At 37.3% G+C, this 17,525-nt stretch overlaps 1 long non-coding RNA gene and 1 pseudogene across 1 annotated transcript in view; one reads left to right on the forward strand and one right to left on the reverse strand.

The window, feature by feature from the left end:
• The window catches only part of LOC119620715 (uncharacterized), a 108,478-nt gene that overhangs the window by 56,902 nt on the left and 34,051 nt on the right, over positions 1-17,525 (reverse strand). The gene's annotated exons all lie outside the window — the stretch shown is intronic.
• Positions 9,167-10,233, forward strand: LOC103221257 (Krueppel-like factor 7; annotated as a pseudogene).

Here is a 17,525-nt window from a genome sequence, read left to right on the forward strand (position 1 = left end):
TTAGGGGGAAAAAAGATAGCAAAAGAAAATATTTAAATCAGTCAATCTCCAAATCTAGAAATACATCTCTGCCATCAACTTTAGTATTTTCTATATGCAAATCTTTTCTTCTATTAAAAAGCATTATGTCAACAATACGGTGTATTTTTTTCCTATAATAACATTGGGGGCCTCTTTCTATGCCACTAAATATTGTTCTCGAGTACCATTTTTAATAGCTCCATAGTAATTCATTGTGTGGATATATTCGAATGTCTTTAACCAACTCTGTATTGTTGGTTAGGCTGCTTCTAATTTTAGCTTTTATAAACATATTTTGTAACATACTCTTTTCATGTTTTTACCTAGAAGAATATATAGATCAAATGACATGCAAGAACTTAAGGGTTTTGACAGAGTAAAATTGAAAGGAAATTTTACTTCATATTGATGATTTTTTTTTGGTAGGTGGGGCTGCTAAGCCATGAATATCCTTTATCCAGGTTCATGTCTCACTATGGTGGCCTCTCATTGCTTATCTGTGAAATGAACAGCCAGAGTAAGGCTGGCAATTGGTGGTAATTAGTCAGCACTTTTACCACTACTATAAACTACCTTTGAATAATCTTGAAATTCAATTCCACTGACCTTTAGTAAATGCCACATAGTATTAAACACAATCCAAAGACTATAAACATAAACTGCCTACCTTGAAGGTGTTTATAATTTAGTGTACACACATTACTATATAATACAAAATATTATCAGTTTGGTAAGAAAATTTAAAAGTGCTGTAGAAAGAGGAATATTTCTGAGTAAGGTGTATGGGGAAATTGTCATGAAGGAAATCATATTTAATTTACGCTTCAACGATGGGCAAGGTCAGATTTTGAACTGGCAATAGGCAGAAGGGCATTGGGAGTATGGAGACACACAAAGCAGAATAGTCAGAGGTGAGAAAGTGTATGATATTTGTTTGAAAAAAAAAAAAAGGACAGCAGTCAATGTTTCTCCTGAGTAGGGTTAATGCAAGGAAATAATAATAGATACACTGGGAAAAGAAGATTGGTATCAAACTGTAAATTCTGTGCCGAGGAGTGGAAACTATTTGGAGGGAAATAAGGAGCTGATGAAGGGGAGAGAAATGCTGCACAAAGGTTACTCTGTGAGCAACGTGGATCACAGTGGCATCTGGTGTTGGGAATTATCACAGCAGCTCTTTTGTGAGAAGAAAATAGGGGCCTGGAAATGGGAAAGGTTGAAGAGAAGGAAACTGAGAGACAGAAAAGGTACAGTTGAACCTCTTCAAGTTGTGTAAAATATAATAATGCAAGCAAGAGTAAAATTGGCAAATTTAAAAAGCTTGATTTATAGTCTGTGTTCCTCCTACCCAAATGTTTCCTAAATTAATATGCAACTGTCAACACAGATTGTTTGCTGTTAATTTAACTATATTTGAAAAGCTTTAGCACCACCTGGTGATGAAAACTCAGATTGACTCCAACAACCCTAAATTCCATCTTTTTTTCTGCCAAGTTTTTATTCTGAAAAAATGTCAAACATACATAAAAGTTGAAAGAATACTGTAATAATACCCTTACAACCTCATCATATTTACCAATTGTTATGTTTTGCCACATTTGCTTTAGTTCTTCCTCTATGTGTTGAACCATCTGAAAGTAAACTACAGACACTAAAACAATTCAGTGTCTGTCAGCATAAACTTCCTAAAAGGATACCCTCTGCATAACGACAATACCATCTCCTTACCTGAAAAATTAATAATTTTACACCATCATCTAATACGCAATCTATGTTCAAACGTTCCAAGTTTTAATCAAAAAAAATGTTTTTAAGTTTGCATTTTTAAGGCCAGAATGTAATCAAGACTTATGCTTTGCATTTTGTTGACATGTGTCAGGGGTCTCTTTTAATCTAGAGCAATTCTCACTTTTTATTTTGGCCTTCCATAGAGGCTTTTGCTGACTATCTTATCCAAGATCCACCCTATCCCCAATACTCTTCTATCTTTGCTTTTCTGCCCCCATTTTACTTAACATTTATTGACACTTAGCATTTAGCGGCTTTCCCTCTTCCTTTTTTTCTTGCCTGTCTCTTCCCACTGAAGTATCAGCTCCATGAGAAGAAAGATTTCGTTTGCTTTGTTCACTTCCCACTGCTCTATCCTCAGTACTCAGAACAGTGCCTGGCATACTGAAAGTGCTCAATAAATAATATCTGTTGAAGGAAAGTATTGACCTCTGGGAGTTTGATTATTAAATGTCTTGAGGTAATATTATTTGGGTTTTCTTTTTTTTTTTTTTTTTTTTTTTGAGACGGAGTCTTACTCTGTTGCCTAGGCTGGAGTGCAATGGAGCAATTTTGGCTCACTACAACCTCCACCCCTCGGTTCAAGCAATTCTCCTGTCTCAGCCTCCCAGGTAGCTGGGATTATAGGCACCTGCCACCATACCCAGCTAATTTTTGTATTTTTAGTAGAGACGGGGTTTCACTATCTTGTCCAAGCTGGTCTTGAACTCCTGACCTCATGATTCACACACCTCAGCCTCCCAAAGTCCTGGGATTACAGGCATGAGCCACTGTGCCCGGCCAAGTAGGCATGTTTCATGCTGGTTTATTCTTTTTTGTCTCGTCTGCCTGTGTATTTTTAAGCAGCCTGCCTTCATGGTCACTAATTATTTCTTCCACTTAATCCACTTTGCTGTTGAGAGAATCTGATGCTTTCTTTCATTTGTCAATTGTATTTTGTAGCTTTGGGATTTTTACTTGATTTTTAACAATTATTTCAATCTCTTTGTTACATTTATCTGATGGGATTCTAAATCTCTTCTCTGTGTTATCTTGAATTTCATTGAGGTCTTTTAAAACAGCTATTTTGAAATCTCTGTTTGAGAGGTGACATATCTCTGTCTCTCTGGGATTTGCCCTTCATGCCTTATTTAGTTCATTTGGTGTGGTCATGTTTCCTGGATGTTTCTGATGCTTATGGACGTTTGCTGGTGTCTGGGCGTTGAAGAGTTAGGTATGTATTCCAATCTTTGCATTCTGGGCTTGTTTACACCTGTCCTTGAGAAAGCTTTCCAAATATCCAAAGGGAATTGAAGGTGTACAGCAAATCACCATGGCCACATGTCTACCTATGTAACAAACCTGCACATTCTGCATCTGTATCCCGGAACTTAAGGTAAAAATTAAAAAAAAAAAAAAAAAAAAAAGTATGTAAATGTGTTTAAGTAAACTACCTAAAGCCAGGGAAAGAACCATCTGAAAGGATAAAGGACACAATGTGTAGAACTCACACAGGCCTGGGAACAGTGACTGTTCCCACCAGCCAGCTGTAAGAATCTCATAAATCAGGGGCATTGCGTAGAGTACTCAGGAAGGCATCATCTCAGTATTGGGAAATACGTAGCTCTAGACTGAGTGCTGCTCTGGACCCACCTGAAAAATCATAACAGCAAGACCTAAAAAAATCAAATTGTTTCCAAGTAACTTGATTGCATCTGAGAACAACGCTCAAGAAAATTTATAGGAACATAAAAATATCCAGCACTCAACAAGTTAAAATTAACAATGTCTGACATCTCATCAAAGATCACCAGTCATGGAAAGGAGAAGGAAAACACAATATATAAAGAGAAGACTAATCAATGAATAGAAATAAACTCAGAACTGACAAAGATGTTATAATTAGCAGAGAAAGACCTTAAAACAGTTTTTACATATGTTCACAAGGTTGAAACCTAGAAATATAAAAGAAATTCAAACCAAACACAGTAACTAAGATAAAATATACAGTGGATGGAATTGACAGATTGGACATTGAAGAAATTTAGTGAATTTGAAGGAATAGCAATAGAAACTATCCAAAATAAAATACATGGAGAAAAGAGAACACATTTTAAAAAGAAAAAAAACATTAGTGAGTAGTACAACTTCAAGCAGCTTCATGTATGGGCAATTGGAGTTCACAAATCAGGGAGGCTACAGAAAAAAATGACTGAGGAAATAAAGGCAAAAAACTTTTCAAATGTAATAAAACCATAAACCCACAAATTCAGAAAATTCAATGAACCCTAGGCATAGGGAACATGAAGAAAACTATACCAGGGTATATTATAATCAAATTGCACAATTATGGTAATAAAGAAAAAAATCCTAAAAGCAGCAAAGGGAAAAAAACATGATTCATACAGAGAAAAAAAGATAAGAATGACATCAGATTTTTAGTTAGAAACAAGGTGAGTCGGTAAAGCAATATCATAAAGGACTGAAATATAAAAACTCTCAACCAGAATTCTATACCTGGTGTATCAGTTTCCTAGGGCTGCCACAGCACAGTAACACAAACTGGGTGGTATAAAACAACAGAAATGTATTTTCTCACAGTTCTGCAGGCCAAATTCCAAAATCAAGTCCGAAATAGAAGTGATGACGGAGTCATGCTCCTTCTGAAGCTCTAAGGAAGAATCTTATCTTCCCAGATTTCTAGTAGATGCAGACAGATTACACATAACTCCAATCTCTGCTATTATCTTCACAAAGCCATCTTGTGCCTCCTTACTTTGTGTGTGTGTGCATGAGTGTGTGTGTGTGTGAGAGAGAGAGACAGAGAGAGAGAGAGTGAGTGTGTTTGTGTCTCCAAATCTCTCTCTCCTTATAAGGCCACCAGTTATTGGATTTAAAGCACGTCTAATCAATATGACTTCAACTTAATTTGATTAAATCTGTAAAGACCCTATTTCCAAATAAGGCTACAGTCACAGGTGCTAGGGCTTAGGATATCCACATATCTTTTGTACAGACACAATTCAATACACACCACCTCACAAAAATATCTTTCAAAAATGAAGATAAGTATTTTTTTCAAAAGTACACAACTAAAAGAATCTGTCACAGCAGATCTGCACTATAAGAAATGTTCTATATTAAAGAATGTCCTTTAGTCAGAGAGACCATCATACCAGATGGAAATCTGGATGTATATAAAGAAAGGAAGAACACAGAAATAGTAACTACATGGGTAAATAAGGCCAACTCTTTTTTTAATTGTTATTTAAATCTCTTTAAAGGTAATTTACTGTTTAAATGAAAATCATAACAATTACTGTATTGTTTATAACATACATTCAAGTAGAATCTTTGAAAAAAATAGCAGATCAGGAAGGGAAGTATCCTAGTATAAGATTCATGTATTTATATATTATATATACATATAACATACTTGTACTTTGAAAAGTAAAAGATGTATAGTATAAATTCTTAAATAATCCCTAAATTAATAAACAAGGAGTTGTGGCTAATAAGCAAACAAAGGAGATTAATGGGATAATTTTTTAAATACTTGATTAATCCAAAAAAGTCCAGAACAAAAGATAAGTATCCCACTCCCAGATAACAGCATTAATCCATTCATAAGAGCAGAACCATCATGACCTCATCACCTCTTAAAGGCTCCACCTCTTTATACGGTTACAGTGGCAATTAGGTTTGCAACACATAAATTTTAGGGAACACATTCAAACCAGCCCTTTAGGGAAATGGTAATCAAAACTACAATGAGATGTCACTTCACACCCATTAGGATGGCTATTATTTTAAAAAGAAAAAACAGAAAAATAACAAATATTGGCAAAGACATGGAGAAAGTGGAACTCTTCTGCATTGCTGGTAGAAATGTAAAATGGTGCAGTCACTGTGGAAAATACTATGTCAAATCCTCAAAAAATTAAACATAGAATTATGATATGATCCAGCAATTTCACTTCTGTGCATATACCCAAAAGAAGTGAAAGAAGGGCCTTGAACAGATATTTGTATATCCATGTTCATACCAGCATTATTAACAATAGCTAAAAGGTGGAAGCAATTAAAGTGTCCATTAATGTGTGGACAGATAAACAGAATGGTGGTACATACATACAAAGAAATATTGTTCAGCCTTAAAAAGAAATGAAATTTTGACACATACTACAATATGAATGAATCTTAAGGGTACTATGTTAAGTAAAATAAGCCAGATGCAAAAGTAAAAATATATGATTCCATTTACATGAAGTTCTAGAATAACTTAAATTTTGGCAAATTCATAGAGACAGAAAAGCAGAACAGAATGATAGTTACCAGGGGCTTTAGGGAGTGGAGAATGGGAAATTAATGTTTAATCATTACAGAATTTCTACTGGGGAAGAAAAAAAGTTCTAGAGATGGATGGTGATGATGATTGCACAACAATGCAAATGTACTTAATGATACAGAACTGTATACTTTAAAATGGTATATTTTTATGTTACGTATATTTCACCACAATAAAAAAGCAAAGTTCAACTATATGCTGCCTACAAGAAATACATTTTAAACAAAAAGACACAAGAAGGTAAAAAGTAAAAGAATGTAAATACATATACACACTGTATTAGTCTATTCTCACACTGCTCTAAATAAATACCTGAGCCAAAAGCAATTCAACAAAAGCAAAAATTGACAAGTGGTATCTAATGAAACTGAAGAGCTTCTGCACAGCAAAAGAAACTATCTGAGTGAACAGACAACCTACAGAATGGGAGAAAACTTTTGCAATCTATTCATCTGGCAAAGGTCTAATATCCAGAATCTACAAGGAACTTAAACAAATTTACAAGAAAAAAAAGGATTAAAAAGTGGGCAAAGGACATGAACAGACACCTCTCAAAGGAAGACATACATGCCACCAACAAACATGAAAAAAAGCTCAACATCACTGATCATGAGAAAAATGTAAATCAATACCACAATGAGATACCATCTCACACCAGTCAGAATGGCTATTATTAAAAAGACATAAAACAACAGATGCTGGCGAGGTGGCCAAGAAAAAGAAATGCTTTTACACTGTTGGTAGAAATGTAAATTAGTTTAACCATTGTGAAGACAGTGTGGCCATTCCTCAGAGACCTACAGGCAGAAATACCATTTGATCCAGCAATCCCATTACTGGGCATATATGCAAAGAAACATAAATCATTCTATTATAGAGACACACACTCATGTATGTTCATTGCAGCACTATTCACAATAGCAAAGACATGGAATCAATGTAAATATCCATCAACAAGACTGGATAAAGAAAATGTGGTACATATACACCATGTAATACCACGAAGTCATAAAAAGGAACGACATAATGTCCTCTGCAGAGACATGAATGGAGTTGGAAGCCATTATCTTCAGCAAACTAATGCAGGAACAGAAAACCAAACACCACATGTTCTCACTTACGAGTGGGAGCTGAATGATGAGAATACATGGACACATAGATGGGGACAACACACACTGGGGCCTGTTGGAGGAGGGTGGTGGCAGGAGAGAGAGCATCAGGAAGCATAGCTAATGGATGCTGGGCTTAATACCTAGGTGATGGGATGATTTGTACAGCAAACCATCATGGCACACGTTTACCTATGTAACAAATCTGCACATCCTGCACATGTACCCCTGAACTTAAAATAAAAGTTGAAGAAAGCAAAAAAGAAATACCTGAGACTGGGTAACTTACAAGAAGAGAGGTTTCATTGGTTCATGGTTCTGTGGGCTGTACAGGAAGCATGGAGGCATCTGCTTCTGGGGAAGCCTCAGGGAGCTTTTACCCATGACAGAAGGTAAAGTAGGAACAGGCACTTCAGGAACAAGAGAGAGGATGGGGAGGTGCCACACATTTTTAAATGATCAGATCTTGGGAGAACTCACTCATTATCACAAGGATAGCACCAACGGATGACACTAAACCACTCATGAGAAATCCACCTCCATGATCCAATCACTTCCCACCTGGCCTACCTCCAACATTCAGGATTATATTTCAACATGAGATTTGGGCAGGGACACACATCTGAACTATATCTCCTACACTCACACACACACACAAACACACCGTGCTACCACCAGTAAGAAGAAAGTGGCAGTGGCTATATTAATGTCAGAAAAAAACATAGTTTAGAGCAAAAAAGATTTAAAAAGACATTTCATAAGGACAAGAAGGTAAATTAATCAGAAATACGTAACAATCAGAAATATTTAAGCACCTAATAACGAGTGACTTTCAAAATACATGAAGCCAAACTGATAGTAATGCAAAGAGAAATAGATAAATCCATACTTATGGTTGGAGATTTCAATATCTTCTCAATAACTAATAGAACAAGTACAAAACTCAATAAGGATAGAGTAGACTAAGGAAAATACTATCAAACAACTTGAGTTGATTGACATTTATAGAACACCATGCCCAATAATACCAGAATATATATTTTTCTCAAAATCCTGTGAAACATTTGCCAAGATAGACCATGTTCTGAGCCATGAGATAGATCTTAATAAATCAAAAAGGATTCAAATTATACAAAATACATTCTCTGATCACAATGGAATTTTTAAAAATCAGTAACGGAAATATCCTTAGAAAATTCCCAAATCATTGAAAGCTAATTAAACTACTACTACATAACTCATGAATCAGAAAAGTAAATAAAAATGGAAATTTGAAAGTATTTTGAACTAAACAAGATGAAAACACAACATATCAAATGTCATTAAACCAATACTTAACTGGAAATTTAAAGCACTCAATCCAGATATGAAAAAATAAAGGAAGGTTTCAAATCAATGAATTTCAGCTTCTACCTTAAGAAACTAGCAGCAAAAGAGCAAATAAAACCAAAGTCAAAGTGGAAATTAAAGAAACAAAAAACAGAAAAGTAGAGAAAACCAAAACAGTTCTTTGAAATCAATAAAGCCTGTAGTAGATAGATCAGAAAAAAGACACAAATTACCAACATCAGAAATGAAACGGGTGACATCACTACAGATTCTATAAATATTAAAAGAATAATATGGGAGAAACAGGAGGGCAAGACTACAAACTAGCAAGGATGGGGTGGGGTTAGGGAGGGAAGGGAAGTAGGGGAGGGAAGCGATCGCGAGAGAAAAAAAATGCAACCTCCCAAAATCAAAAGCAAAGATTGCATTAGGAGCCAACAGAGCTGCAGAAATGGATGGCAGCTTCGTCTGACTGAAACAAAAGGGCCACTAGATGTCTGTCTTCTTGCGGGGTGAGCCAGACAGACTGATAAACAGCCTCAACTGTGTTGAGGGGAGGGTTTCGCCTCCCATTTTGCCCTGCAGCAGCAGCATGGACGTGTTGGCTAGTTATAGTATATTCCAGGAGCTACAACTTGTCCATGACACCGGCTACTTCTCGGCTTTGCCATCCCTGGAGACCTGGCAGCACGAATAAGTAAATGGAAGAAAGGAAGTCCAGAAGCCTTACTTCCAGGATATCCTGGAAGATATTTACTTGTGGGAGTGAAGACCCCTGAGGGAAACACAGGATAAGAGAAAGGGTCCTGTAAGGAGAACAGAGACTGAGAGAAGAGGGAATATTCCAGAAGAGATATGCCTTGAATTGGAACGCTACCTACAGACGGAGCCCAGGAGGATCTCGGAGACTTTTGGTGAGGACTTGGTCTGTTTCCTCCACGCTTCTCCTCCCCGGTGCGTTGAGGAAAGCTTCCATCACTTAGACCTCCTGCCTCTCCCCGTGGAAGCGGCCATCTGTGAGAAGAGCTCAGCAGTGGACATCTTGCTCTCTGGGGACAAGTTGCTATCTGAGACCTGCCTCAGCCTCCAGCCGCCAACTCTTCTCTAGACAGCTACACATCTGTCAACCAGGTCCAGCTCAACACAGTGACCTCATTAACGTCCCCATCGTCCTCTGAGCTCAGCTGCCATCTGGTCAAAACCTCACAAACTCTCTCTGCCGTGGATGGCACGGTGATGTTGAAACTAGTGGCCAAGAAGGGTGCTCTCATCTCCGTAAAGGTGGGAGGGATCACAACAGCTTCAGCAGCTGTGACGGCTGCTGGGGCCGTTAAGAGTGGACAGAGCGACAGTGACCAAGGAAGGCCAGGGGCTAAAGCATGTCCCTAAAACAAGAAGAGGGTTCACTGCTGTCAGTTTAACGGGTGCCAGGAAGTTTATACAAAAAGTTCCCACTTAAAGGCCCACCATAGGATTCACACAGGTGAGAAGCCTTACAGGTGCTCATGGGAGGGATGCGTGTAGCATTTAGCATGAAGCCATGAGCTCACCAGGCACTCCATGAAACACACAGGTGCAAAGCTCTTCAAATGCTACCGCTGCGATGGTTGTTTTTCAAGGTATGACCATCTTGCCCTCTATATGAAGAGACATATCTAAAAAACCGAAAGGCCAGAGTTTCGGTGGCATCAGCCAGTGTCTAAAGGAAATACCATGAGGCAGGGGGCTGGACTTCAGGCAGGGACCCACTGCCTGGCAGAAGAAAGTTCTCACTTATAAACTTCTGTACACACATACACACTTACAAACAGGCCCACACACATACACACTGTCATGCACTCAACTATATTTAAAATATATACGTCTCTTTTTTATGCCTTGCCCTAGCCACATGGAAGAAAATGAAAAAGGCAACCAGGTGAATTCAGCAAGGCAGACCGGCTGCTTACTTTAGCACCATTCAAATTATTTCCCGCTGTTGCCAATGGAAATCAAAGAAAATGGATGTGACATCTCTGCAGGTGGATGGCAGTCTAAGGGGTTTATTTCACTTGCTTCTCAGTGCAACTTGATAGGAGAATTCAGCATCTTAAAGTTGTGTATGTGTAGCACTAATGTTTCTTTTTAAATAGTTGGGGGAAAGTGACCTAGAAAACCAAATTGCAGTTTGGTAGCCAAAATTAACTCTTGCTTTATCTGTCCTTTGTGTGTGAAAAGTACTACTATTCCATGCGTCAGACTTCCTCACAGACCTGTTGACTGGTTTTGGTTCTTCTTAGTAGTATTGAGATCTTTCATATTGATCCCAAAGGCCTTAGCGGCGGCAGACTCTGGAATAACATCTTACACCTTTCTGGCCTGCATTTCTGTAGACTTCACTCTCAAGGGAGGAGTTTTCTTTTCTTACTTTTTGACTCTTGCACACCTTATGCACCAGGGATTCTGGAAACTTCTAGCATGACTGCAAAGTGGCCAAGAGAATAAAGTCCTTGACGATGAATCACAGTATATCCCTTGAGTCTCACCTTGTTGCCAGTGCTAGATTTTTTCCTTTTAATCTCTCCGTTTTTTGCTAATGAAAACTTGAAAAGCTTATTTGGAAGCTTAAGTGTTTTATCTTTTCTCCATGGACTAAACCTCTTCAGGACTCTCTCGATAACTGGATGTTCAGCTCTCACAACAGCCAATCAGATGGGACATCACAGTTCTCTCATCCTCCTTGAGGCATAATGACCTCAGCTCATATTGATCAACCGTTGTGCTGGGTGTCATTGCTACCCCATAACCAGTTAAAGCATAGATGTCACCAGTCTCAGAGGGCAGCTGCATATCTAACTCTGGCTTATGATGTGACAAAAAGCCAAAAATATCACTCTTTCCAGGAGTGGGGAAATCTGAGGATGCCTCCCAAGTCTAGTGACTTCACAAAACATCATCCTATCTTCTCTCTCATGCCCACTGAGCTCCTATTCCCCCATTTGTTACAATACACAATTTAAAATGCCACTGTGGGAGTGAAGGGTTGACATTTAAGAAAAAGGTTGAGGTGTTTCTCTCATGGGTTTTCTAAAAGGAGAGACACGTTTCTTTCTTTTTTTTCTTTTTTTTTTTTTGGCTAGGCCCACCATGACTTATGACCTAGAATCCCCAGGATTAACAGAGGCCCCACATTTACTCTGCAAGCTGACTCCAAAGGAGTCTACAGTCCTTACTTTTCATACCACACACACACACACACACACACACACACACACACACACACATCCAATACTGGTCACTATCTACCTGCATTCCTAGCTAGCAGGTACTGGCCTCAACTCCAAAGATTGCCTTTAAGACCATGAAGTGGCCTATGCAAGCAAGCAGGGTGGTTATTAGGACAGAGTGTATATTTTGTATATTCTGGGACCATCCCTTCAAGACACGTTTATAAAATAAAAATGGTGCTTGGTCCACACACAGTTGCTGTTCCCTCCTACCAGTTGGGTCCCCTCCTGTCCTCCTTTGACTGTTTGACTCATTGACTGTTAAAATGCCACCCCATACATATTTGAGATGCAAAACTAATATAAGAAACACAAACACATATATGACAGTAACCTTCAAGATCTGGGTTTTCAGCTTTCTGTAGCCTTTGTTTTCACTGAAATGTTGAAACTACTCATCTGAGGGCAAAGGAACCTCCTCACAAATGCTGTAGCTGCCAATTGGACACTTGGGGCATTGCAAGGTCTGGTCTCAAGAATTTCCTTTCTCCTTTTCCTTTTTTTCTATTTAGACCAAAAACAAACAAACAAAAAATAATACAAAACAACAACAAGAAAAGAAAAAACACCCTTAACACACACATACACACACACACAATCTGTCCATTTGCCAGAGGCAATTAAATGTATGTTAGTTGGAGGGTATTTTTTAAAAATCCGTTTTATTCCAAAGATTTAAAACTAGACATGACTTAAAAACAATTTCTGGAGCACTGCTTGCTGACAATCTCATAGTTCTCTACTACACTTGGGTACATTTTGTGGCCAGTAAAACAGGGCATACCATGGGATTATATTTGAATGCGTGGTGCATCCTTCCTAGATGAAGGATGTGTAAAGGACCTTGAACCTTAGCTGTATTAAACTGTAGCACCTCCAGTCAATGTACTAGATGACACTTTGGATACCCTGAATTCTGTTGGTTCCTTTCTTTACCTTTATGTAGCAGCCTCCAGCATGAATGCATGCACACACCAGTGATGGCATTAAGCCATGGCCGCCACAATTTGCAAATATTCTCTTCCAAGCTGGAGCTGCTCTTGCCTCTCAAAATGCTATTATTAAGGGTTTAAAATACTTAATTTAATTTTTGAACTGATGAACTGACCAATGCAAGGCTCTATTAAAAAGAAAATTTTTAAAAAGAATAATATGGAAAGATTATGAACAATTTTATGCCAATAAATCCGACAATTTCCAAATTAGTTGGAAGGCAAATTACCAAAACTCCTGCAAGAAGAAGTTTAAAACTTGAATACCCTTATTATCTATTTTAAAAATCGATGATGTAGTTTAAAATCTTCCCTAAAAGAAAATTCAAGGCTCAAATGACTTCACTGGTGAATTCTACCACACATTTAAGGAAGAAATAATATCTATTCTATACAAACTCTTTCAAAAAATTGAAAAGGAAGTAATACTTCCCAATTCATTCTATGAAGCTAGCATTACCCTGACACCAAACCAGATACAGCTATTATAAGAAAACTATAGACCAGGGGTATCAATTTTTTGGCTTCCCTGGGCCACCCATAAGATACACTAACACTAACGATAGCTGATGAGCTAAAAACAAAAAACAAAAACTGCAAAAACTCATGTTTTAAGAAAGTTTACAAATTTGCATTGGGCTTCATTCCAAGCTGTTCCAGGCTGCATGCAGCCCATGGGCCATGGATTAAACAAGCTTGCTATAAACCAATATCCCTCATGAACACAAACACAAAAATTATGAACAGAAGTTTCAACAAACTGAATCCAATATTCTTTTAAAATACACACACATACCTGGTTTTGTTGTCCTTTGCTTTATTGTGCTTTGCAGATATTGCTTTTTCTTTTACAAATTAAAGGTTTGTGACAACCTTTAGTTAAGCAAGTCTATCAGTGGCATTTTTCCCACAGTATATGCTCACTTTATGCTTCTATGTCACATTTTGATAATTATCACAATATTTCCAAATTCATTGTTATTATTATATCTGTGCTACAGTTTGAATGTTTGTCCCCTCTGCCACTCATGTTGAAACATAATCCCCATTGTGGCAGTACTGAGAGCTGGACCTTTTAGAGGTGATTAGGTCACGAGGGTTCTGCTCTCACAAGTACATTAATCCATTCATGAATTAATGGGTTACTGGATTAACTGGTTATCACAATACTGGAACTGGAGGCTTTATAGGAAGAGGAAAAAACACCTGAGCTACCACACCTAGCTTCCTCACCATGTAATGCTCGGTACCACCTTGGGACTCTGTAGAGAGTCCCTACCAGAAAGAAGACCCTCACCAGATAAGTCCTCTCGATGTTGGATTTCTCAGCCTCCATAAATGTCAGAAATAAATTATTTCTCCTTAAAAATTACCCAGTTTCAGGTATTCTGTTATAAGCAACAGAAAACAGACTAAAAGAATCTATTATGGTGATCTATGATCAGTGATTTTTAATGCTACTATGGTAATTGTTTTGAGGCATGACAAACTGCCCCCATATAAACAGCAAACTTAATGGATAATGACTGTGTATACCTGACTGCCCCAACAACTGGCTGTTCCTCCCTCCCTCTCTCCTCTCCACCCCCCTACTCTTCCCTCTACCTCTCCTCTCCGCTCTTCCCTCTTTCCTCTCTCTCTCTGTCTCTCTCCCTCCCTCCTCCACCCTCCCTATTCCTGAGAAACAGTATTTAAATCAGGCCAATTAATAACCCTACAATGACTTCTAACTTTTCAAGTGAAAGGAAGAGTCACACATCTCTCACGTTAAATCGAAAGCTAGAAATTACTAAATTTAGTGATGAAGGCATGCCAAAAGCTGAGAGAAGTCAAAAGCTAGTCCTCCTGCATCAAAAAGGTAGTCAAGTTGTGAATGCAAAGGAAAAGTTCTTGAAGGAAATTAAAAGTGCCACTCCAGTGAACACATGAATGGTAAGAAAGCAAATCAGCCTCCTTGTGGATATGGGGAGAAATTTAATGGTCTAGATAGAAGATCAAACAACCCACAAAATTCCCTTTCAGACAAAGCTAATCCAGAAAAAGGCCCTACCTCTCTCAATTCTAAAAGTATAAACTAGAAAACCTAGAGGAAATGCATAAATCCTTGGAACATAAAACTTCCCACGATTAAACCAGAAGGAAATAGAACCCTGAACAGACTAATAATGAGTAATAAAACTGAAGCTGTAATAAAAATTATTCCCAAAAAAAGCCCAGGACCACATGGATTCACAGATAAATTTTACCAGATGTACAAAGACGTCTGGTACCAATCTTACTGAAATTATTCCAAAAGATCAAGAAGGAAGGATTCCTCCCTAACTCATTTTATGAAGCCAGTATCACCCTGATACCAAAATCAGGCAAGAACACAATAAAACTAAGGTCAATATCCCTGATGAATAATAGATGCAAAAATCCTCAACAGAATACTAGCAAACTGAATCCAACAGCACATCAAAAATATAATACATCATGATTAAGTGGGTTTTATTCTAGGGATGCAAGGATGCTTAAACATACACAAATCAATAAGTGTGATTCACAACATAAACAGAATTAAAAACAAAAACTATATGATTATCTCAATAGATGCAAAGAAAGTATTCAATAATATCCAACATTCCTTCATGATTAATACCCTCAACAATCTAGGCACTGAAGGAACATACCTCAAAATAATAAAGGCTATGTAGGACAAAAGCACCATCAACAACATAGTGAACAGGGAAGAGTTCAAAGCATTCCCCCTCAGAACTGGAATAAGAAAAGGGTGTACATCCTCACCACTTTTATTCAACATAGTACTGGAAGTCCTAGCTAGAGCAATTAGGCAAGAGAAAGAAATAAAGTGCATCCAACTTGAAAAATAAGAAATCAAATTATCTCTGATCACTGATGACATGATCTTATACCTAGAAAACTCTAAAGACTCCTCCAAGAGACTCCTAGACTTGAAAAAAAAAAAAGTTTCAGGACACAAAAACAACATACAAAAATCAAGAGCATTTCTATGTACCAATAACGCTTAAACTGAGAATGAAATAAAAAACTCAATTCCATTTACAATGCACACACATATACAGAGGACCTAAGAACACATTTAATCATTTAACCAAGGAGGAAGAGATCTCCACAAGGAGAACTACAAAACAATGATGAAATTAAAAAGACATAAACAAATGGAAAAATATCCCATGCTCATGGATTGGAATAATCAATATTGTTAAAATGACCATACTGTCCAAAGCAATATACAGAATCAATGCAATTCCTATCAAGTTACCAATGTCATTTTTGACAGCATTAGAAAAAAAATCCTAAAATTCATATGGAACCAAAAAAGAGCATAAATAGCCAAAGCAAAGAACAAAGCTGGAGTATCACATTACCTGACTTCAAATTATACTACAAGGTTATAGTAAGCAAAACAGTATGGTACTGGTATAAAAGCCATATAGATCAATGGAACAAAATGAAGAACCCAGAAATAAATCCACATACCTACAACCAATTGATCTTTGATAAAACACACAGTGGGGAAAAAACATCCTATTCAAGAAATGATGCTGGAAAAATTGGCTAGCCATATGCAGAAGAATGAAACTGGACCTGCATCTCTCATCATATACAAAAATTAACTCAAGATTAAATAAAGACTTAAATGTAAGACCCTAAACTACAAAAATCCTACAAGAAACCCTATAAACACTCTTCAGGTCACTGGCCTAGGCAAATAATTTATAACTACAACATCAAAAGCAAATGCAACAAAAACAAAAATAGACAAATGGGACTATATTAAATTAAAAAGCTTCTGCAGAGTAAAAACAATAATCAACAGAGTCAACAGACAACTTGCAGAATGGGAGAAAATATTTCCAAACTGTGCATGTATCAAAGAACTAATATCCAGAATTGTCAAGGAACTCAACCATATCAACGAGAAAAAATCCCATTAAAAAGTGGGTAAAGGACATGAACAGATACTTCTCAAAGGAAGATGCATAAGTGGCCAAGAAACATGAAAAAAATGCTCAACATCACTAAGCAGAAAAATGCAAATTAAACCCATGTAATGGTTAATAATGAGTGTCAACTTGATTATATTGAAGGATGCAAAGTACTGTTCCTGGGTGTGTCTGTGAGGGTGTTGCCAAAGGAGATTAACATGTGAGTCAGTGGACTGGGAAAGGCAGACCCACCCTCAATCTGGGTGGGCAAAACCTAATCAGCTGCCAGTGAGGGCAGAATAAAAGCAGACAGAAGAACTTGAAAAGACCAGTCTCGCTTAGCCTCCCAGACTACATCTTTCTCCCGTGCTGATGCTTCCTACCCTTGAACATCAGACTCCAAGTTCTTCAGCTTTGAGACTCAGACTTGCTTCCTTGCTCCTCAGCTTGCAGATGACCAATTGTGGGACCTTGTGAACATGTGAGTTAATACTCCTTAATAAACTTATATATATATATATATATATATATATATATATATGATATATAACAGTATATATGATATATAACAGGATATATGAGATATATAACAGGATATATATATAATCCTATTCGTTTTATCCCTCTAGAGAACCATGACTAATACAATCCACAATGAGATGCTATCTCACATGAGTCAAAATGACTATTATTAAAAAGTCAAAAAAAAAATAGATGTTAGTATGAATGTGGAGAAAAGG

The sequence above is a fragment of the Chlorocebus sabaeus genome, chromosome 15 (genome assembly GCF_047675955.1).
Source record: "Chlorocebus sabaeus isolate Y175 chromosome 15, mChlSab1.0.hap1, whole genome shotgun sequence".
NCBI lineage: Eukaryota > Metazoa > Chordata > Mammalia > Primates > Cercopithecidae > Chlorocebus > Chlorocebus sabaeus.